The sequence below is a fragment of the Corvus moneduloides genome, chromosome 9 (genome assembly GCF_009650955.1).
Source record: "Corvus moneduloides isolate bCorMon1 chromosome 9, bCorMon1.pri, whole genome shotgun sequence".
NCBI classification, from domain to species: domain Eukaryota; kingdom Metazoa; phylum Chordata; class Aves; order Passeriformes; family Corvidae; genus Corvus; species Corvus moneduloides.
In genome coordinates, this window is record NC_045484.1 from 3,350,032 (window position 1) to 3,373,310 (window position 23,279).

The 23,279-nt window shown below is 44.3% G+C and overlaps 1 long non-coding RNA gene across 2 annotated transcripts; it reads left to right on the forward strand.

Annotated features, from left to right (window-relative positions):
- The first annotated feature begins 5,361 nt into the window (after window positions 1-5,361).
- On the forward strand, window positions 5,362-13,406 carry LOC116448192. 2 transcript variants are annotated; one of them, XR_004241838.1, is made up of 4 exons: window positions 5,362-5,455; window positions 5,566-5,805; window positions 11,564-11,644; window positions 12,160-13,406. It is a non-coding gene; the product is annotated as an uncharacterized LOC116448192 (long non-coding RNA). The 2 variants fall into 2 exon arrangements; XR_004241837.1 differs by having other exon boundaries at window positions 11,564-13,406.
- Window positions 13,407-23,279: the final 9,873 nt, after the last annotated feature.

Consider the following 23,279-nt stretch of genomic DNA (forward strand, 5'->3'; position numbering starts at 1 on the left):
GATGTATGTCTGCATTCCCCCGTGGATCCCCAGGGGCTGTGGGTGGATCTCTGCATCCCCCGTGGATCCCCAGGGGCTGTGGGTGGATCTCTGCATCCCCCGTGGATCCCCAGGGGCTGTGGGTGGATCTCTGCATCCCCCGTGGATCCCCACGGGCTGCAGTGGCACAGCTGCTTCACCACGGTCTTCACCAAAGCCTGCAGAGGAATCTGGGCTCCGGTGCCCAGGGCACCTCGTGTCCCTCCTTCTCCACTGACTCCGGTGCCTCCGTGTTGTTCCCCTCAGGTGTTCTCACCTGCTCCTCTTCTCTGGCCAGGAAAAAACTGTCCGTGCACACTGTTCTGATTTTCTTCTTCAATCTGTTATCACAGAGGTGTTAGCAGCCTCTGCAATTGGCCCAGCCTTGGCCAGCAGCTTGTCCATCTTCAGAGCCATCAGGGATTGGCTCTGTTGGACATGGGGAAAGTTTCCAGCAGCTTCTCACAGCAGCCACCTCTGTGGCCCCCCCGCTACCCAAAACCAGGCCCTGCAAAACCAACACACACCTGAAGCACTTGAACTTTGACACTGTTGTTGTCTCCTCCAACAGGAAAAGCTCAAAACAATTTGAGAAGGGCTGAGTTTCTGGAACATCCCTGGTAATTCCTGACCCATGTAAGAGGTGGGGAAGCATTTGTACAACTAAGGATAGAAGTTAAGTGTGAGCTGAGACCTCCTTCTTCCGGTCCCTGGAAAGACCAAACACTCTTCTCCTCACACTAACCTTGCAAGAGTAAAATATTTCGAGCAGTGCAAAAAGCACACCCCTCCTGTTTATTTAAAGTTTGTCTCCCGTTGCTCTGCTAAAATCCAGTTCAAGGCTGTTCATTTATGCAAGCACAGAGACCTTTCCCCACAATGTGCTAATTCTCAACAACCTATTAAGCTGCACCACAGGTTCCACTGTGTGCTTAGACACAAATTGCTGAGAGAAAACGTTTGAGTGCTTTTCATTTCCCTGTGTTCAGCCACAATCTGTTTACAATTGGGTGGGTTTTGAGGTAGATGTAAATAAGTTTCTCCCTGGTATACAAGTAAGCACTTTGTGCTAGATTTCCTTGCTGATTGAGAGGAAATGGATAGCAACATTACAGTGCTGTAAATCACTATTTGTGCCTGGCTCCTTGGATCATCAATTTGGAAATATATCAGAACATATTGTTATAGAATAAACAGCACAACTCAGTCGGAGCTTTCTGGCTCCTCCGGGTGCTGGAAGCACTGCAAAGTGCTCCTGGATTCAGGCAGGTGCCTCCCTTCAGAGCAGCTAATAAACCCAGGCTCTCTCTGCCTGTCTCTGGGATTAGGCTAAATCCAATTGCATCTTTCAAAACAAATACAGCTGCTGGTTAAACATCCCTTCTGATCTAGGAAAAAAAGTAAGAGTCAGGTTCTTCATGTCTTCTCAAATCCCGTTAAAACACAGGTGCCTGCAGGGTCTCTAATCTTATAACCTGACACATACAGAAAGTGTTCGTCAGAGCCACAAACCAATTCCTGACACATGATGGGAGCCCTTCTCCTCACCTTTGAAATGGAATCAGTGCTGAGGGTTGTTCTTCTCCAGGTCATTTTAATCACTCAGCCAAGAGCACCGAAAATCATAATCCAATTGATCTGCCTTTGTCGTCTCCCAGTATTTGCGCTACTGACTTTCTTCTCAGCTTAAGTTAAATCAAGATCATCCCTGGTCAATCTTGTTGACCTACACTCCTCTACTAATCATATTTAATGAAAATTGCAAGCATATCGAAATCATTTATACGACACAGGGGAGAAGAAGAGCCCTTCTCACCAAGGACAAAACACGACAAATCCAGGAGGCATTGGCTATCCTAACTATAAAACCAACAAATTTGTAAAGCTCATTTTATCTCTGCAGGTCACATAATGAATGATCACTATTTGAAGCATGTCTGATTCAGAGAAAGAGGTGGCCCATCTCATTATATGCATAATAAGTAATACATAATATATAGGAAATATTGAGATAATATTTGTTTATGGCATAATTTTATGCATTGTTTCTCAGAGGTGTATTTTTCCACAGAACAGTCAGATATTCTTCTCTCTAAAGCAAATGGGTTCCTATAAAGACAGAGAAATCAGGCAGACAAAAAACAGTGGTCCATCATATTCTAATTTCTCTTGTAGCTATCTATCTATTTATCTATCTAGCTGATGAACCAGTCAATCTGCTTCAAAACCAGCATTCTGCCTTCATTTGAGATCTTTCCTGCAGCAGCTCGTGTTCCTCTGATATTTCCGGGTCAGTCCAGGACATTTCTAAAACGTTTCTTCTTATCACTAAGATAAAAGTGGGAGCTGGTTCACTGGAGCTGTTCCAGGCAAGGAGGGAAGAACGGGTCAAATCTGAGAACTCAAGTGTGGCTGTGGCTCAGCAGCCAACACCTGTGGCAAATTTAAAAACCTCAGAGAAATCACGGAGCACATCCACAGCCCTGGAGTTCAGGATACCTTTGTGGCAGGACCCAGGGAGCCTGGATGCCAGCACACAGAGGGAAAGGACACGGGAAAGACTGAGTGGCCGATGTTACAAACGTGGTGGTGCCTTCCCCCTGCTCTGCCATCTGAGAAATGCTCGCTGGGCTCGGCCTTGCAAACAGCCCCTGGGCTCAGCTCTTCCCGAGCTTACCACAAACACTCTCTGCTCCCAGCAACTGCTGCTGTCTAACGAGCTCCTCTTTTCCTTAGGAACAGCCTTGGAAAATATTCTTCTTGCCTGAGCAGCATAACATTCCTGTTCTCACACTTGCCAAGAAAGTGCCGACCCAAGCTGTGGCCGGGATGAAACACTGCTGTGACCAAAGCCCCTCTCTCGGGGCCCCATAAGCACCGGTCCAGAATGGGGCCCTTGGGGCTCTCCTGGGCTGCAGGGGGCTGTGACCAGAAGCTCCCTCTGAGGGGGCCTCTCAGAGCCAGGAGCTCTCACGTTTGCTGTGCTTGGAGGATCCCCGAGCAGCGCCGAGTCCTGGGCCGATGCCCTCACTCCTTGAGGCCTGACCCTTCTCCCGGCGGGAGATGCAAAGGCATCGAAGGGAGCCTTTCACTGGCCTCGGGGGGGATTGTTCGCAGGTGCCCTGCTTGCACTGGCTCTTTGTGCCTGTGTGCATGCACACGTGCATGTGCTGGAGCAAATCTGGGAGAAACGCTGCTCTCTCAGATGTTTAAGTGCCCTGGATATCTAAGTTAGTTAGGCCTCTAAGGAAGGTTAAGCTGTAAATTTACTTAAATGCTGCTAAGTGTTGTTCTTTTGCTTAGTTTAACATAAGAGATAAGCTTATTTAAGTGTTGCTAAATGTTGTTCTTTTGCTAAGTTGCTAAGTATAACTTTGAAGTTATAAGTTAGGTTCAATGCTGTTAAGTGTCATTCCTCTGTTAAGTTGTTAACATTAAGCTATAAATTAAGTTTAAGGTGTAAGTTAAGTGAGGTATAAGTTAAGTGTTGTTCCTTTGTTACATTGTTAGGTTTAAGGTATAAGTTAAGTTGAAGTACTGTTAAGTTTGAGTGCTGTTAAGCTTTTGGGCCGTGTTCCTTTTAATCCTTGACCTCACGCTGTCTTTTCTCACTCACACACACACACACACACACGCACACATGGATAGTTCTCAGTTCATTTCTCTTTTGATTGCCTGGATTTTATTTAGTTCTGTTGTTGCTTGTTTTTCCTTGTTGTGCCTTAACTGTCCTGTAAGTGGTAGAGTGAATCTTGCCCATGAACTTGTCGTGCTTTCTCTTAATATTAAATCTGGTTTTTGCTCACACCCTTGCCAATGATTTTTTAAGCAATCTCAAACACTGGTTTGTAACAGCAAACTGCTCTCTACCATCTCCATCACTTCTGAGGTGCCAGGAGATGCAGGAAACTGACAGGAGAAAGTCACATCCTACACAGGATGGCCAAGGAAGGGCAAGGGAGCCTGTGGAAAGAACAAACCTGTCAGCTTCACCTCATTCCTTGAGCTTCCTCATCTTCTTAAGGATCCAGGCCCATGCAGAACAGTTTGAGACCAGGAAAATTCATCCAGGGTCTTCCAAGGGAAAACCAGATCTGACCTGATCACTTCCCACGGTGAAACAAGGGGCCATGTGGACAAGGGAAGGACAGTGGGTGTTGTTTACCTTTTTAAAGTAAGGTCATGGACAGAGCCTTCCATAAAATTCTTCTGGTCTAAGTGGAGAGACGTGGGATGGATACGGGCACGAGGTGGGCAGAAAATGGGCTGGAAAACTGGTCTCAGAGAGTGGTGATTGGTGGTACAAAGTCCAACCAGTGGGTGGTCAGTCCTAGTGACGACCCCCAGGGATTGGTACTGCTATTGTGATGACAGGACAGGGAACATCCTCAGCAGGTCTGTAGAGAGTGTCAGACTGAGATGTGACCTGGTACACTGAAAGGCAGGGCTGTGATCCCAGGAGAAGTGGCCAGAGCCCAGGGCAAACACATCCAGTTGGTCATAAACTGGAAAATATTGCTCTCCACAGTGGCCTAATGGGAGGATGGTGAGGAGACAGAGCAGACTCTTCTCAGAGCTGTGCCCCAGTGGATAAAGGGGCAACCAGCACAAGCCAAACATGGAAAATTCTGATTAGATAGATGGAAAAATGGTTGCCAGTGGTGTGGTCAAGTATTTGCACAGATTTCTCAGGGACACTGTGAAATTTTCATACTTGCAGACAGCAAAGCCTAGCGGGAAAAGGCCCTGAGTGACCTCCTGTAGCTGTACCTGTCCTGACTGACATTGGACTTGGTGACCTTTGGAGGCCCCTCCCAACCTATAATGTTATTCTCTGTCTCCAAGATATGGCAGCATATCCAGTGCTACCATTTGTCCTGGATGGAGTAGGAAAGCAAGGAGAAGAGGGAAATTTGTTATCAGGCACATGTGTCTGGGTTAGCAGTTCTCTGACATTCCCTTTCAATCATTAGCCACAGGCCATTATTTCTGCTTGTCTGAGTACCCTTGATGTCTATGAGGTAAAAAAAAAAAAAAAATAGAATAAAGTGCCTAAAATGTTTTGCCAATGAGAAAATTTGATGATAGAATGTCTCCTCAAACTGTCCTTGTCCTGCCTGGGAAGTTTTTAACTTCTCTTACTTTCTGATTTAAAATATCTCTGACTTTGTCCACTGTGCATCCCAATTAGACAGCAGAATAAGCTGTTGTTAAGCTGTATCTTGTCAGACTCTTGCAAGATCAGAAAAAAAAAAGAGGAAGCCTGCTGCCTTTTCTCCTTTCTTATATGACTCAGAGCTCTTGCATAACAACTACAGCAAAGTCATGCCTTGATGAGAGAGGTCAGAGCCTTTGGAACAGAGAAGAAAAATTCAGTCAGAAAATCAGTTCTATATTTGGAGCAACAACAACAACAAAAAGCCTTTTCAAAGGAAAGGTAAGTTCATAAATATTTTGTAAACTTTCTGTAAGCTTGATTAGGAACCTGAAAGTGCCTAACTTTATTTAATATCCTGCCAACTTCAATCTGTCTTTTACTCTTCTAAGCAACTGTCTGCACCAGGATCCTGTTCCCTGTCCTTGGAAAACACGTGTTAACCCTATTAGCAGAACAGAAGGGAAAAGCTGAAGTGAAAAGCTCCTCTCCCTTGATCTGCACAAACACCTTGAAAGCTGTTGACATGTTTGGATTAGAGTCTAAGTCTACAGCATGCTGGAGCTACACATCTGGCATTTCTAATGACACTGTTTCAGGAGACTCGATAAACTTGGAATCTTCACCTGATGGTGAGTTGGCAGTGAATTAGTCCCTTTAAACCTCACAGAAACCATCCAAACTCCAACTTAACAGACATTTTTAAACTGTGTTTTACCATGTTGCATCAATGTGTGAGCAACACTCTGTGATGGAACAGGCCTTGGTTTCTTTTACGTCAATTAATTTCTTTAATTATTGATACTGCAGCCAGCCTGGGGATCCCAGCACAGGAAGAACCTGGAGCTGCTGGACTGAGTCCAGAGGAGGCACCAGGATGATCAGAGGGATGGAGCAGCTCTGCTGGGAGGAAAGGCTGGGAGAGCTGGGATTCTTCAGCCTGGAGAAGAGGAGCTCAGGGGTGACAGAGAGTATAGTTTAGAGGGATATTGGGAAGGAATTGTTCCCTGGGAGGGTGGGGAGGCCCTGGCACAGGGTGCCCATAGAAGCTGTGGCTGCCCCTGGATCCCTGAAGGTGTCCAAGGGCAGGTTGGACAGGGCTTGGAGCAGCCTGGGCTAGTGGAAGGTGTCCTTACCCATGACAGGGGGTGGGACTAGATGGGCTTTAAGGTCCCTTCCAACCCAAACCATCCCATGATTCTGTGATTCCTCTATGATTTACTGGTGACTATAAGTGTTGTAACAATTTGCTTCTACACCCAAAACCACCATTCCCCATCCCAGGGGTGGATAGGACACTTTCTCCAAAGGCTTTTCCAAAGCTTTTAATCCCTTTTCCAAACACAGGTTTATCTCTAATGAAGCCCACAGTGGGCTGTGATGGTTCAGTGCATCCTTGCAGAGCTCTTGGTATTCCCAGGATGCAGGTTCTGATCCTGGGCTCACTCAGCCAGAGACACCCTGGCCAGGCATCCAGTGTCACACGGATGATGGGCACATCCAGAGAAGCAGAACTTGCATCCAGTGGGAAGTTGAAGATGTTTTCAGCCAGTTTTACACTTCCCTGAAGTATTTCCTGAGACTTTTAGAAGCTGACAGCCTGATTCCCAGCATACAGTCTTTCCTGGGGTGTGGAAGGACATGCTCAGGACACAGCCTTACAGCTGTCTGCTACAATGCCACCACCAAAAGAATGATAAAATCACTTTATTTCACTTTTTACTTTAAAGGATGGATAAGACAGAGCAGAGGTGAAGCCCTTCCCACATTTCCAGATTTTCCCTTTCTCCTATCTCCTAGCTATTTTACTGACACACAGAGTAGCTGTGTAAATATACTTCACATGAAAAATTGGTGAGGAAAAACTCCATGGGAATTTGGGGAGTGATCAACTGAAAACCTGTTTCTTAATGCTTTACACGATAAAAACAGTATGGAAGAGATTGTCCGATATATTTTGAGGCCAAGAGTGATTCTGTTGTCCTGACATGGCAGTAATAGGTACCTGCAGAAAATGACACATTGATCACAGAGCTATGAGGCACCTGAATAAAAATTAACAATAATTCCAAAACTGCTGAAGTACAGGATTATTTTGGACACCCATAAGAGCATGGAAAAGAGGCCATCACACTGGTTTTTTTCTAGCGTATTCTCAAGTGCTTTTGTCTGGTCTTGTACTTCTGTATGCAAGCCCAGGCTTGTGGGATAAGCACAAGCAGAATTAACACATCATCCATGACTTCTTAAAACCATGTAAGCACTAAATTCCAGGTGTCTCATCCCTACCTAACTCGCCCATCAATCACATTTTTCCCTGTGAAGGGCTTTCCTAGCAAGACAAATACATGAGGAGGTGGAGCAGACACACTATTCCTTAAGTTATTCTCACATCTGTGCTTAAATAGTCAGCACTTCCATCCTCTGGAAGTATTAAAGCAAGGAAAAATCCCCCCTTCCCCTTAACTTGTCTTCCTTCCATGCACAGCGAAGTCTCACAGACAAAATGGCTTTTAGAGAGTGGAGAAAACAATTATTTTATCCTTCATGTAAACAATCTCGAGCTACAGTTCATCTTACAAGGAAGTACAGAGTGTCACTAAAGAGTGACACTAAAATGCAATGCAGTTTTGAGGAGAATAATAGCTAAAAGAAATATGAAAGGGATGTGTTCCTTTTTCATATTTCTATGTCAGTAATGCTGAAATTTCACCACCGTAGGAAGAAAAAAACCAAAAAGAGCATTTTTGTATTTTTCAAAGCAGTGGGAGCAAAGCTGGAGCTGTGGAGATTAAAATCAAGAACACAAATCTCACTGCTGTTGGTATCTTGAAGATGGACTGGTTTTTATTTTAAGTTTTCCTTGAATTTGTGTCCAAAGCTTTTGTTGCCAAAATTTCTGGATTCTTTTATACCATGTAAGAATAAAGTTTTGGATTTAAAATCTGCTGCTAAAAATACCAGCTGCAGATAACCCCACATGCTCATCTAGACCACGAGTGTATTTTCACCCTGTCTCTGCCATGTGGAACCCAACAGGTCTGATTTCCCTTGTAACCAAAGCCTTTCTGGATGCCATAGGGAATGTGTGACAAAACACTTTGGGAATTGGAGGGAGATGCCATTCCCAAGGAGATCTTTGTGTGTCTCCAGCACAGAAGTGTTTGCAGGATGGAAGTAGAAACGTGTACACACAGCTGAGAGAGCTGGAAGGGATTTCAGAGGGTGCTTTTCTGTCTGCAGACAAATCCGGGATGTGCTTGGCACACCTTGTGTTCTCCTCCACCTGTGCTCCCAAATTATCCAACACAATCCTGGAGTGACTGCTCCTTTGCTGGGGACTAGTAGGAGATTGCCTGGAAATTGCCAAGAAGGCTGAAAGATGGGAAGAGGAGAATTTTTATACAAAAACACATGGCAAAAGTAAAGATTTTCTTTGGCTTTAATATAAATTGCTGCTGGACTACATAAATTGGCAAATACTTGTGCTGCTTTATTGGGACAAATGGCTGTTGTCTACTTTAATATACCCCTAAGTATTCCAATAAGGACACCAATAAGTCTGGAATACCTGCTCTCTTCTTAGATTGAGATAAACAGCAAAAATACCCTCCTTTGTTCCTGCATCCTGGGGTTAAATGGCTTTTAAACACTATTTTTGCATGTTTGCGTGGGAGCAAAGTAACAAAAGAAAATTAAAGAAGTCTTCCCACCCCCATCCCTTTCTTTCAGTTGAGCTAAGGATGGAATATTGCATCTTCCCCAGAAATATTCTCCTGAATATCAAAGAAAGGCTGGTTCTTAAGCAGCCTGTGGATTCTTTTTGAATAGAATCAAAAGTTCTTATCCTATTTTTATTGGACACATCCTGTGTGCACATGTACTCATATTTAAGGGATGGGGAAAATGTGCCAAGAGAAAGTTACCCATAAAAAATTGTGTGTGTAGGAGCTATGCACAATAGATACAGAGCTTTGACTTACTCTGAATTTGCTAATAACTGCAGTCTGGCAGAATCACAGAATCACGGAATATCCTGAGCTGGAAGGGACCCACAGGGATCATTCAGTCCAACCCCTGGCCCTGCACAGGCACCCCAACAATCCCACCCTGTGCATCCCTGGCAGCGGTGTCCAAACGCTCCTGGAGCTCTGGCAGCCTCGGGGCTGTGCCCATTCCCTGGGGAGCCTGGGCAGTGCCCAGCACCCTCTGGGGGAAGAACCTTTCCCTGATCTCCAGCCTGACCCTCCCTGGCCCAGCTCCAGCTGTGAAATGGTGCTGCATTAATGTTCATTCAGATTTTGATATTAACCTTCACTTGCAGCTTCCACATTTTAGCCCTGCCATTACTCTGCATGATGTCAAACACCTAAGAAGTTCCTTCTTCCTGGACTACCATGGCAAATACTTTGTTGGGGTTGTCCTCCCACTTATAAAAGGATAATAAAATCAACCTACTATGACTGAGTTTAAATTTGTCACTGAAATGCATCTGGCTCAGTGCTGTTGTCTGATAGATTTGGTTGTGGCTGGACTCATCACTGGAGAGATACAAGCTGCTTGGAACATTCCCGAAGCATGGCATTTTATGGGATAAAAGCTTGGGAATCTGGGGAATTCTTCAGGCAGGCAGGGACATTAAACATCAGCACATTTCTCTATCCAGCACTGAACATGTGTATACATAGATATGTATATATAAAATATATGAACAGCAGCACTTTATCACTGCTGTCTCATGAGAACTTTCTACCTAACTTTCACCTTCCCTCTTGCTGACACACAGACCCCGGAGCACCTAATTAACTCCTGAAAGGGAAAGTTTGGCCCCTTTGGGAAATATTATCCCAGCTTCTCTCAGGATTAACAACATCCTTACTGCGAATATCCCAGCGCTCGAACAGGCTCATCCTGAATATTTAAATTTTATGAAAGAGGGCTGCTCTGCTGTGCCACTTTGGGCACAGCTGAGATCTTATAAAAATAGGCCCAGGATTTATTTTCCACTGTGTAAACAGGGTGGAATGGCACAATTTTAGTTCCATGTGGAAGCACAGCCATGTGTTCAGTAAAGCTGCCTCACGCACTGGAATGACAATTCCTTGGTTCACTGCCAAAGCCTGGAAACAGAGAAAAACCAGGTACTTGTGTAAATACACATCACATTAGTTCCCTTTAAAAACCTCTATACAATGACTTATTTCACATGAATACATTTGCAGTTTTCCCTCCTTTCCACCACAGCACTGCAAGTTACTTGTTTTGTTACAAAACATGTCAGTCCTGATAAGAACTCAGTGGTTTAGAGATAAAAAGCAAATATAGAATCTCAGATAGTCTAATAAAATCTGACAAGCTGTTAAAAGCATAAGAGTTCTGTTAACTGACTTTCCTGTGCTCATGGAGGCTTTGCCATTAAAGGGTTTTAACAGGACAGAGCATTTAAGTTGTTCCTGCAATCAGTTGCCCTGTGGTAGGTGATGACACTCATATCCAATTAGAAGAGCAGCAAGTGTATAATTACTGGGATTTCAAGGAAAAAAATATTGATATTCATGTATAGGGGTTTAAATTATGCCAGTATGAGGTCCTTTTTTATGCTGTGAAATATCAATGAAATATATTTCTTGGGAAAATGCTATTAAAAAGATTGAATGTTTACTTGAGTGACTAAGCACTTGCAGAAATAAAATGTTAAGTTGTGAAAATGCTGTTGTAACAAGGTCATTAAATCATGTTGGAGCTTCTAATGAATGAGCAATATTCAGTTTCTGGGTTTGGTTCTTTGCTATCACTGGTGTTTTGTGGGGGAGTATCCACCAGAAAACTAAAAAAAAAAGAAATCTCTGCACTACACATATAGCAACAGAATCTAACCAAAAGAGGTGAAATTATAAAACAAGTCATTAGGTAATTTCACAGATTCTCAGCAATAAAGAGAGATTGCAAATACTGAGACCCAAATTCTTTCACTGACTCAGGAAGTCACTCAAGGTCAGAGTATGGAATCTGAAGGACACTTCCAGCCCCAACAGTTTCATGGTATCTGGCTTTCTTTTCCTTGGGAAAAGAGGGAGACAATGGCTATTCCTTTGGGTGGTGTATTGCATGATTTACAATCAGAGTCTTTGTTTGAGGGATTGATTGCTAGATTCATTTAAAAATAAATACATTTTAATTGGGCAACTTCAGAATCTGCCTCCAGAAGCTGCTCAAAAATGATCAGGTAAGTATATAAATATTTCTGTTATTAAACGAGCCTCTCAGCCCCAGCCAACAGAGAAAATTCCACTTTGCTATGGCCCAAACCCACTTTTCTCATAAACCTTGACCATTTGCCTCAGAACTTCTGAAACAAGCCAAAAAATAACAAACTTTTCTTTTTTCCAGAAAGCAGGAGAAATACAACACAATGACCTTGCAATTTCCACAGCCCCAGCCAGCCTAACCTTTGAAAAATGCAGCACTGAAGTGAGTAGAACAGCTTGTGGAAAAGCCTGACATTCCCCATAGTTCCAGTTACACTCCCATGCTCAGAATGGCCATTGCACCAGAAGGTTGGCCCAGATGACAGGAAAATAACAGCAAAAAAGGAATAAACAACCACATTTATTTCACTTTGAACCTAAGAGCTTGTCCAACAGCTGAACCTTCTTTCATTCGCAGCACTCTATTTCAACATTATAACTTTCTCATTAGAGCAGTAGTCTGCCAGACCTTAAATAAGTACTTTTACTGAGAATGTAAGGATTAATCCTTTTTGCTATTACTTTCAATATTCCTCATTAAAGAGCCACCCATATATGACATTTATTAATGTGTGTACACTGCATATTAATTCAAATTAAGTTCTACAGTGAATAATGCTAAGGCCCTCAAATTAAGTGAGTTAATTCCTCTCCTCATCTAATTGCTGAGACTATTATTTAATGTCTCTCGTTTTTCTCTCTATTAATAATCTGTTTGCTTTATTAAATTGCATTCAGTTGTTCCACTCCAAACTTGTACAATTAAGAGGCAAAGTGAAGGTTTTAAACAAAGGAGTGAAGAGTTTACATGGAAGGAGAAGAAAAAGGTGGTGGAGGAAACATCCAGATCATGGGGTACCTGTCACAAGTGGTCCTCTATAAATGAGGGAAGAGCTGGAAAAGATCAGTGAAGCAAAAGGATTGTTAATAATGTGAAGGAAGATAACCAGGGACCTGGAATGCACCAGTCGTGTTGGACCCCACTGGGGCTGCACAGGAAAACAAGGATGAAGTTGCTGGGTCCAGCCCAGCCTGAACTGGAGCCGACACAGATAAACTGCTAAAGCCAAAAAGACAAAACTCTGTGCTTAACATTTTGATTTTAAGCATAATTGTGTCACCAGGCTTTTCAGCTGCTGTTGTAACTAATGGTTACGAGCCCACACTGCTCTGAAAAGCCTCTCCGTCTCAGTGTTCCCTGCCCAAGTCATTCCATTTGTGAATTTTTGCTTGCATTTAGCATTCAGTGGGGTTTTTTATTATTTCATTTCCCCCTTCTTTCCTCTTCTCCTGAAGGAAAGAAGCAGAGCAGGAGGGTTATGTGTGATAAAGACATGGTTCCTGTTCATGTCTTAAGACTTTCCCATGACAAGGGTAGTGCTATAAATATAAAACCCCAATTATTTTTAAAACACAATTTAGCTGAGGATGAAATAACTAAATAAATTAAGCCTTATTTCCCTGTAATACCTACAACTGTGATGCAGTCTGTAATTGCAGCATTTCTCTAGGTCTGTTCACAAGGAATGTGCATGTGTTTGAAGTTCACCTTGTTCCTGTTGTGACTAAAATATTCTGTGCAATAAGGAGGTAAAATAATTGTATCATTTCTGCAAACGAGTCCTGTGTTCAGGAACGAGCTGTGCAGTGGCAGAGAGACCTGCACTCTTTTCTGCATTCACAGTCTCCCCTCACACTGGTAATTGGATGCAGAGCCATTTCCACACTGTTTTTCCCATCAGCTTGGAAAGCACCTTCTGTTTTGCCCCTGACATCAGTCAGTATGGACATATAGTGTGAAGGGCAGCAGCAATAACATTGATCCCTTCTCTGAATTCCAATAGAGGGGTGTGCTCTGGTGGTATCTGACTTCCTTAGGAGAATCCAGCACTGCTGAGCCAAAATACTGCACCAAACAGCCCATTGTCCTTTGATATCCTGCCAATTACTGTCATTGCAGTGGGGAAAAATAAAAGTCACAAAAAAAGTCTTGGTTTCCGTTCCTTTCCACAAGTTATAAGCACACAATGAGTATTTGATTGATTTACGTCAATCTGCCGCTTTAATCCACAGGAAATAGCAGTGAGTGCATGGTAGACAAGCTCTTTGCCACAACTGTTTTCTCTGCCATCCCACAAAACTTTCCTGTGGACATTTACTGAATATTGTACCTGCACAAATTCATACAATCATGGAATGGTTTGCATTGGAAGGGACCTTAAATCTCACCTTGTTCCAAATCCCTGCCATGTGCAAGGATACCTTCCACTAGATCAGGGTGCTCAGGGCCTAAATTAACTTTAGGGAGTGGAGAAAGGAAGGAAAACATAAACTCCATGTTTCTTTCCACTTTTTTTCTGTGACCAGGGACAGGACCCAGGGAATGGCTGGAGCTGTGCCAGGGCAGGGTCAGGATGGAGATCAGGGAAAGGTTCTTCCCCCAGAGGGTGCTGGGCACTGCCCAGGCTCCCCAGGGAATGGGCACAGCCCCGAGGCTGCCAGAGCTCCAGGAGCGTTTGGACACTGCTCCCAGGGATGCACAGGGTGGGATTGTTGGGGTGTCTGTGCAGGGACAGGGGTTGGACTGGGTGATCCCTTCCAGCTCAGGATATTCCATGATCCCATAGTATTTACCTTTCTGCCAGTAGCACAGCACAGGCTGGTAAAGTCCTGTGGACACACCTTGTCATCAGGGGTTGCTGTGAAATGCGAACAGGTGGCATTTTTCCTGTCACCAAAAAGCCTCTCTGGGAAGCAACAGTGTGGGCATTTTGGTCCCCTCCACCCAGTTCTGCCCTGATGTCACATCTGTGCTCCCACACAGAGCCAATAGCACAGCCCACCCTCTCCAGTGGAGTGTGTCTTCTTGTGTCAGGAAACACCCAAAGGTGAGCCCCTGCCAGAGGCTTCTCATCTCACCAACAAGGTCACAGGGATCTTCAAAGTCCAACTCCTGGCCCTACACAACACAACCCCACCATTCTTTTACAGGTCCAAACTCCTGTCCTGAGCAGCTGTGTGCCACATCAACACTTGCTTTTTCTCCCTGAGCATCACCCTGTCCACCCTAAAGCACTCAGGTGTGGGGCAGTCCTGTGTTTCAGTGGTGTTAAAATAGAGGAAAAGACCCTCTCTGAAGTGTGAGCTGTGGAGTGGGGACTGGGACACAGAGCAATCTGCTCCTCCTTGGTCTCTCTCCAAACATGTCTTGCTTCCAAAGGTTTCTGTTTGCACAACTCTCTGTAAACCTCAGCTTTTCTCTAAAGATGTGAACTGGTGGCTTCTTGTTTGAACTGTGATCCTCTATATTTTTCAGAGATTGTAGCTATAGACTGATCTTGGAACCAGAATCAATCTTTTTTTGCAAGCAGAAGGATATTTTTACATGACAAAGCTTTTGGTTTAGGATCTCAGAACTTTCCTCGCGGAAATCTAAAGAGTAATTCCACTTTTAAATTTTTTTCACACATTTCCAATTCACCTCATGAATATTCCTCTGGTGGATTCTCTGTTGTCCCTGATAAGATCCACGAGAGTGACTCTGATGGTCCCTAATCTGAAAGAATAATTGTTTCTTAGATTTTTGGTTTGCTTAGTTCTTTTTTTTCCCCCTCCCCTATAAATCTCTAGCTTGAATCGGTGTGATTATATAACAGGCAAATCTGGCCCACTGCAAACTAAAGCGTGCTGTGCTTGCAAACCAAAAAACTTCTGAAATAAAGCTGGAAGCTGGTGGAATGTCTGTGAAGTGGAGCTGCACCCCTTTCTTTAAACTCAGTTAATTCATTTCAGCCCCTGTCTATCTGAGTGACAGAAAAGGGCTTTATTACTGTTGACTTCGGGTAAGAGAATGCACAATGAGATTCTTTAAATGACTTGGATGTGTTTGGACAGCTAATATCTCAAAAAGTCTATTATCTGTATTGACTACAACACTACAGAATGTTATAAAATTAATTATATTCTTCATAGCTTAACAATGATTGCCTCATTTAGAAATATAATTACCTATCACTGAGGTTTGCAGCCAGAAGGGGTTTTTTTAACAGTGTATAACAGCTTGGTTTGTAGGCTTCATTTAAATCCTTTACTGCTTTCTTCTCCTCCTTGTAAAAGTTTGATATTTTAGTTGACTTTTTCTTTTTTGATGCCAAAGTTTTGTTCCAGGTATTTAGTGTTGTTATTCACAGACTGACATTAAAGGAGCAGCGTTGCCAATAAAACAAGGAACCACCAAGTGGCAGCATGTTATGGGATGCTCTGGGATATAATGGGGTAGTCTGAGAAGGGAAAATTATTATTCAGGGACAAAAAGTATCATCCATCTCCTGAAAGGGTCATTCAAGGAGACAGAAGTAAGAAAATGAAAACTTGATGGTCTTTCCCATGATTTTCCAAGAAAACTCTTTCCAGGATTTCTGTCCTGATTTAAAGTTATTTTTCAGAAGCACAACCATTATCCCCACAGGCACATCAAAACCAAACCCACCTCATATAAACCATAATTTCTATGTGCATTTAAAAAGCACAGAAAAGAGAACTGCTAAACCTTGTCAAAGTTTATGTTAAGTTATGCAAATGATGGCTCCCCTGCCATCCTATGCCCAAGTCCATCTCTCTCCAGCCAGTGAGGCAAGAAGGAGTTGAGAAATACTGAAGAAAGGCAGATAATGCACTTTGCTCCTATTATTTTTCCTGCAGACACAATTCTCCCCCCTCGATTGTATCAGAGCTCATCATTCTCCAGAGCTATTAATCTGGCATCTGTATCGACAGCATGGGATTGTAAAAGATGTTATTTATTTCCTCCTGCCTTCCAGCTCCAATAGGAAAGAAATACTGAGCTGCCCCCAGCCTCAGGAACCAAGTAATAAGAGAGGAAAATGATGGAGTGTGATAATTTAACCACAAAGAGATCAGATCCTGCCACTCAATACATTGGTTTTGCTTAAAAACTGCAGCAGTTTTGTTGGGTTTGTTCAGGTTTAAGTTCAAATTAGAATTTAGATGTTTGAATTGAAGCTGATTTAGCAGTTGAGATGCTGCTTTGTTTCAAAATATCTCTTTAATAAAAGACACCACTAAAATTGGATGGATCTGTAAAACAAATACAAGAGCAACACTTCTGTGGCTTTTCATTCCCTGTCTCTGGTGTTTGTGATCATGGAAAATACATCTGTAAAACAAACACAGGCTGCTTCTTATGTAGACACAGTGTGTCAAAACAAACAGCACCAATCTTTGGCTCAGATTTCAGCTTTTTAGCATAACCCCTTAAATCCAGCCTAAAATCCAGCCCTGCATATAGATATAACATTATATATTGATGGCCACTGTCACAACCACGTGAACTTTTGGAAAATTGTATTTCGTTTTTATAAACTGAGCCCCTCTGTTTGCTAAATGATCAGCAATATTCAGAGAACAAGCACTCTTTAATTATATCCACGTAGCAAAATACAGAGTAATTTAGAAATGTGTTAATGCCAAATATTTTACAGATATTTGACAGCTATTTTTGCTCTGAGGGTGGTGAGGCCCTGGCACAGGCTGCCTAGAGAAGCTGTGTCTGCTCCTAAAACTGTTCCAGGTCAGATTGGAGCAAAGTGGTCTAGTGGAAGGTGTCCCTGCCCATGGCAGGGTGTGGAATGGCATGAATTTAAGGTCCCTTCCATCCCAAACCATTACAGGATTCCATGATTCTGTCTGAGATTGTTTTGTTGTGTGGGGACAGCCTCTCTCCTAGAGGGTGTTATTTCATTAGAGCTGAGCTTCTTTCCAGCAGGGAGACCTCCATCAGGAGAGAGTTGGCAGCTGAGTAAGGGATTGATGGTCCAGGTATGGATGCTGGATGCACTCAAAGTTCTGCTCAGATTTGAGGGAAGCGTGACTGTGGTGTGACTCCAGAGAACAAGGGCTGGGTTTGCCCCATTGATGACCCCCAGCCCTGACCAGGGCACAGGTGACCTGAGTGACCCTTGGGATTTGGGAGCGGCCATCCAGCAAGGAGATCCCCTGGGCACCAAAGTCCACTCGGTTTGTCTCCTGCAGCACAGCCAAGAGGGAAGAGATGAGCTGTGTAGCGAACTTTGCCTTTGGAAATGTCAGTCCTGGCAGGAGGAGTCCAGAGGAGGGCAACAAGGCTGGTGAAGGGCTTGGAACACAAGCCCTGTGAAGAACGGCTGAGGGAGCTGGGGTTGTTTAGCCTGGAAAAAAGGAGGCTCAGGGGAGACCTTACCATTCTCTACAACTCCCTGAAAGGTGGTCACAGCCAGGTGGGGGTCGGTCTCTTCTCCCAGGCAACCACTGACAGAACGAGAGGACACAGTCTTAAGCTGTGCCAGAGGAAGTTTAGGTTAGACATGAGAAAGAAACTCTTCACTGTAAGAGTGATTGGGCACTGGAACTGTCTGCACAGGGAGGTGGTGGAGTCACTGTCCCTGGAGGTGTCCAAAGAAGGACTGGACGTGGCACTCAGTGCCATGGTTTAGTTGATGAGGAGGTGTTAGGTCATAGGTTGCACTTGATGATCTTACAACCTAGCTCATTCTGTGATTTTGTGATTCTGCAAAGATCACCTAAACAAGAATTTGGGGGAATCCCTCTGATCCCCACCTGGAGAGCTTGGCTTTTCTTGGCCTTTTTTGTAACCTTCTGTACAGCTCCTCCAAAACCTCCAATGCCAGGCTCTCTCCAGTGATTTTGTCTCTCCAGGACTGTCCCCACACAGAGCCAAGGAATGCTGGAATTGCAGAGAAGTGTGCTCCAGAAGGATGGTGACACACCTGCAAAAGAAACACAGGGAAGGGTTCATTCTGGCTGCTAAGGGATTCCAAATGCCTGAGCAGACATAAACACATTTAATCCTCATCCTTTACCTTGCCTAAGTGAGGGAACTTTGGGCCACTGCATTTCTCCCTCATAAGAAATAGGATATCTCCAGGATCACCATCCAGGGCATTTCCTCTGAGCACTGCTCAGTCAGCTGCAGCATTTTCAAACAGACTCTGAGCTTTGGAAGTCTCCATGTCAAGATTGTATGGTTCTTATGCTCTCTCAAAGCAACAAAACAGAGGAAACATCTTCTGAAGATACACACACAATGAAGGGGGAAAAGTAATTTAATCTTGGATCAATATTTGCAAGTGGAAATTGCCACTCAGTAAGGATTTTGGCTCACACAATTCCATTTCATTCTGCTTTTGTGCGGTACAAATCTGAGATAACATTCCCAGTGTTGGATTGTACAGAGAGAAGAGAGGCACTTGCACTATTTATTGTCTGCTCTATGTTAATATAGAACCTTTATTCATCATATACCATATATTATATATGATATATCATCTATACCAATAAAATATGGTAAATGTTGAATATATTGAGGTGCCAGAGTATGGATTCAGCTGTGCAGTTGAGCAGGTCGCAAGCTCAGCTGGTGCCACCCTTGTTTTGCCATTTGGTGAATATGAATTTCATTCTCATATATAAATCTATACATATATATATATATATATATATAAACACATGAAACGGTAGTATCTGTTAAATAAGTAGAAATTTAAGAGTTGTGGGCTTGCTTTTGGGGGTGGTTTTTGTGTGTTTGTTGTTGTTGTTTTGGTTTGGGTTTGTTTTTTTTCCTATAGCTATAAAAAGGGAGTAAATAAAAAGCAGACTAATGGCTGGTTTAACTCACTTCACCCCTGCCTCCTTTTGTCCCTTGGTCAGTGGTTTGTACAAGATTCCGGGAGAGCAGGAAAAAATTCCAAGGGTGAAAGTGTAGGGAACTCACCTTGCGACAGCCACAACATGTGGAGGTGTCAGAGCTGTGCCAGCAGTGGAGGAATTTGCTTAATGACAATTTTCCCCAGGCACCCCCTAATGTCACTGGTGGTTCCCAGTGCAGATTACCCATCAGTTAGCACAAATTTTCTTTTTAATTGGCCTGTATTGCACCTGCCACATCCCGGCTCCCTGGCCTCCAAGGCACTGGCAAAAGGAGGAAGGTGGATATCTGGGGGGATTTAATTTAATGCGTTCCAGGAAGGGCCTGCACAGCAACAATTAATGTTTAAAAGACAAGAATAATGTGCACCAGCATGAAGTCATGAGGAAGAGGGAAGGGAAGCTGGGGAGCAACTAATGAACAAGATTAATTAGCCGCAGCAGAAAGATCTAAAGCTCCAGTGGCTTCAGGGGGAAGCTTTAATTCTGTTGACTTTTGTGGGTCCTGGGAACAGCCCAAGAAGTCCACAAGTAGGAAATTCAGCAGCAAGGCTTCATTTATCCAGGCTTATTTTTAAATGATGCCAAAACCAGTGTGTTCTGGAGGTAAACTGTCAACAGCCAGGCAGAGGAACCACAGGCAGAGGATGGAGGAGGCTGGCAAGAGCCAGGAATGTGGGTGCAGTTCTCCTTCCCAGGTACAGGACACACCAGGTCCCCTTTTCCCATTTCCTAAGAGTAAGAAAATTGAACTTCTGTTGTGAACGTTGGTTAGAGACTGCTCACTTTTGTTCAGATGTCCCAGCTATTTATTCTCCTGCCTCTTTTCCAGAATGGTTGGGCTCTCCTTTCTTGGATTGCTATGGAAGTCTCAGGGAATAGATGTTTTTATAGAGAGAATTAGGTGTAAGTTCCTTGCAGTGTCTTCCTGGTGAATTCCATTCCCAAACCATGCAGCTTCCTGGCAGCACTGCCAGCAGAAGGAGCAATATGACTCCACAGCTCCCAGATGTTGTGATTCCAGAGAAATATTATCCTGCAGAAAGCAGGGGCAGTTGGGATGCTAATTCCCAATGTTTGCATCTCATCAGGGGCTCTGGGAGCCGCAGGAGTGGGAATGTAGTGGAGTTTCTCTGAGTTGGTTTTGTGAGGACATTCTCAATTCAACATCAATAAATGAATATATAAATAATCTGCTTGGAAATTAAAAATAGAATTGAAACTAGAAAATGTAGGCATTTGTTTATATGACTTTAAACTGGCAAAATTTGAATTTCAAGTTTCAATTGGTTTTGTTGAGGATTTTTCTACAACTGCCTGCATTTCCTTACTGTGAGTTTCATTCACAACCAGTTTCTGCTGAAGGATTTATCTCCCTCTTCCCCCCCCCCACACCACTCCCTTGTCTCTGTCACTTATTTCCTTGGGATTTTTAAGATAACCATGCAGACATGTTCCATGTGTGGGCAAAAAGCATTTTCCTCTCCAGAGTTAAATTCCAATCAGGTCGGTGAACTGATTTGCCTCACTGATCCAAGTGTGGGACAGCAGTGGGAAGAGATGGTGCAGGGAGAAGGAAGGCAGGATTGCCCCAGTTTCATGTGGTTTTACACTGTTTTATGTGCCCATGGCATTCATTCCTTATTACTTTTCCCCTGCCACCCCCTTTCCCCAGGTGCCTGCACTACCTGTCTATAGTGGCTTACTGAGTTCTTGGTTTATTTTCAGGAAAAATGAAGTTATTTAATAAAGATATCCAAAATAAAGATACTCAGATAGCAGCTGCATAAGTACTTATTTGAAATTTTATCTTTGCAATGCTGGTGTGTGTTGCAATATCGTGTGATATATTGCTCTTCCCTTTGCCTTATAACAGACTCCCTGTTACAGAGGCAAAATTTAATAAGGCCATGTACATTAACATTATGGCATAATTTCCTGGCTGCCAGACAGGAGAGATTTTGAATGTTAAACTGTGTTTGATATGTTAATATAGGATGTAAGTGCCAAATGGGGCTCTATTAACAACACTTGCTTAAAATATTTTCCAATTTTCCTGTTAAACCAGGATGCGGGGGAAAATGCACTTGGTTGGAAGGGAAGTAACTGGGAGCTGTTTGATAGAATTTAACTGCAGCCCAGTTGGTGGAGTTGGGAGCTGTCTGCAGGAAAATCCAGCAAGCAGGAGAACACATCTTGCTAATGGCACGAGGACAAGCAGCGAGGAGTCCAGGAGCAGCAGATTTCTGCTTTCAGAGGCAAATGGAATATAATTGTCATCCGGCACTTGCTCAGCTGTCAGAGATGTTTAGAAATAGATGGGCTTCACCAGGACACTATTCCACCTCGCCTCCTGAATTTCCAGATATATAACCTGACAGGAGCATGGAGATGGGCAGGTCGGGCTCTGCTCGCAGGGAACAGGGACAGGAGGAGAGGGAACGGCCTCAGGCTGGGCCAGGGGAGGCTCAGGTTGGACACCAGAAGGAATTTCTCCATGGAAAGGGTGCTCAGGCCTTGGCAGGAGCTGCCCAGGAGGTGTTGGAGCCCCCATCCCTGGAGGTGTCCAAGGATGTGGCACTCAGTGCTCTGGGCTGGTGACAAGGTGGGGATTGGGCACAACTTGGACTTCATGATCCTGGACATCTTTCCAACCTTAATGATCCTGGGATTCTCTATCTCCGTATTTCCTTTTAATGCAAGGTGCCCAGTGGGAACTGTAAAAGAAATAGAAAAATTGAGAAGCCCTACAGCTGCATAGATCAGCATTCCCAGAAACAAATTCCACCTCTTCCAGGGACTCATTTTGACTCAGGGCAAACTGCATCTCTTTTTCCTCTCATAGCATCTATTTGGTTTCTACAGCACTTTTAAACCCTTTTGGTTAGGTACCTCTTATTGTGGGTTGGTAAAATCCACACCAGAGAAGTGTACAGGACCACCAGAGAAGTAGTACTAATACTGATACTAACACTAATACTAATACTAATACTGATAAAGCGTAAATGTAACTGCATCTATAAGCACAGAAAATGTTTTTTCTTGATGAGATTAAGGCATTTCCTTAATTTTTTGTAAGTCTACAGGTTAAGCTGCTAAAGGGCAGTTGTATCTGTCTTCTAGCTCAAAGAGCAAATACCGTAACACCTGAAAATACACTGAGGGAGCCTTTAAATCAGTCTTTGTTCTGCCTGAATGCTGGGAACAGTTCAATGGGGGCCTGGTCTAATTCTGTTCTTCATATTGCTGCTTGTACGTGTCACAGAATCATGGAATGGTTTGGACTGGAAGTGACCTTAAAGTCCATCCCATTCCTCCCCCTGCCATGGGCAGGAACACCTTCCACTAGCCCAGGCTGCTCCAAGCCCCATCCAACCCGACCTTGGACACTTCCAGGGATCCAGGGGCAGCCACAGCTTCTCTGGGCACCCTGTGCCAGGGCCTCCCCACCCTCCCAGGGAACAATTTCTTCCCAATATCCCATCTATCCCTGCCCTCTGGTGGGGGGAAGACATTCCCCCTTGTCCTACCAATCCAGGACCCTGTAAATTGTCTCTCTCCATCTTTCCTGCAGCTCCTTCAGGCACTGCAAGGACACAATGAGGTCACCCCAAAGCTTCCCTTGTCCAGGCTGAACAATCCCAGCTCTCCCAGCCTTTCCTCCCAGCAGAGCTGCTCCACCCCTCTGATCATCCTGGTGCCTCCTCTGGCCTCTCCAGCAGCTCCAGGTCCTTCCTGTGCTGGGCCCCAGGGCTGGGGCAGCTCTGCAGCTGGGGGCTCACCTGAGCACAGGGGCAGAGGGGCAGAATCCCCATCCCTTCCCTGCTGCCCACGCTGGGGGCTCAGCCCAGGCCATGGGGGGTTCTGGGCTGGGGCAGGTCCAGCTCTCACCCACAGCAGCCCCAAATCCTTCTGCCAGGGCTGCTCCAGCTGCTCATCCCCAGCCTGGATTGATCCCAGGGGTTGCCCTGACCAGGTGCAGCCCTTGTTAAACCTCCTGAGATTCCCATGGGCCACTCCTGGAGCGTGTCCAGGTGCCTCTGGATGTCATCCTGTCCTTCAGGGGTGTCACTGCCCCCGTGGTTTGGTGTCACCTGAAACCTGAGGCTGCCCTCCATTGTCTGTGTCATCAATGC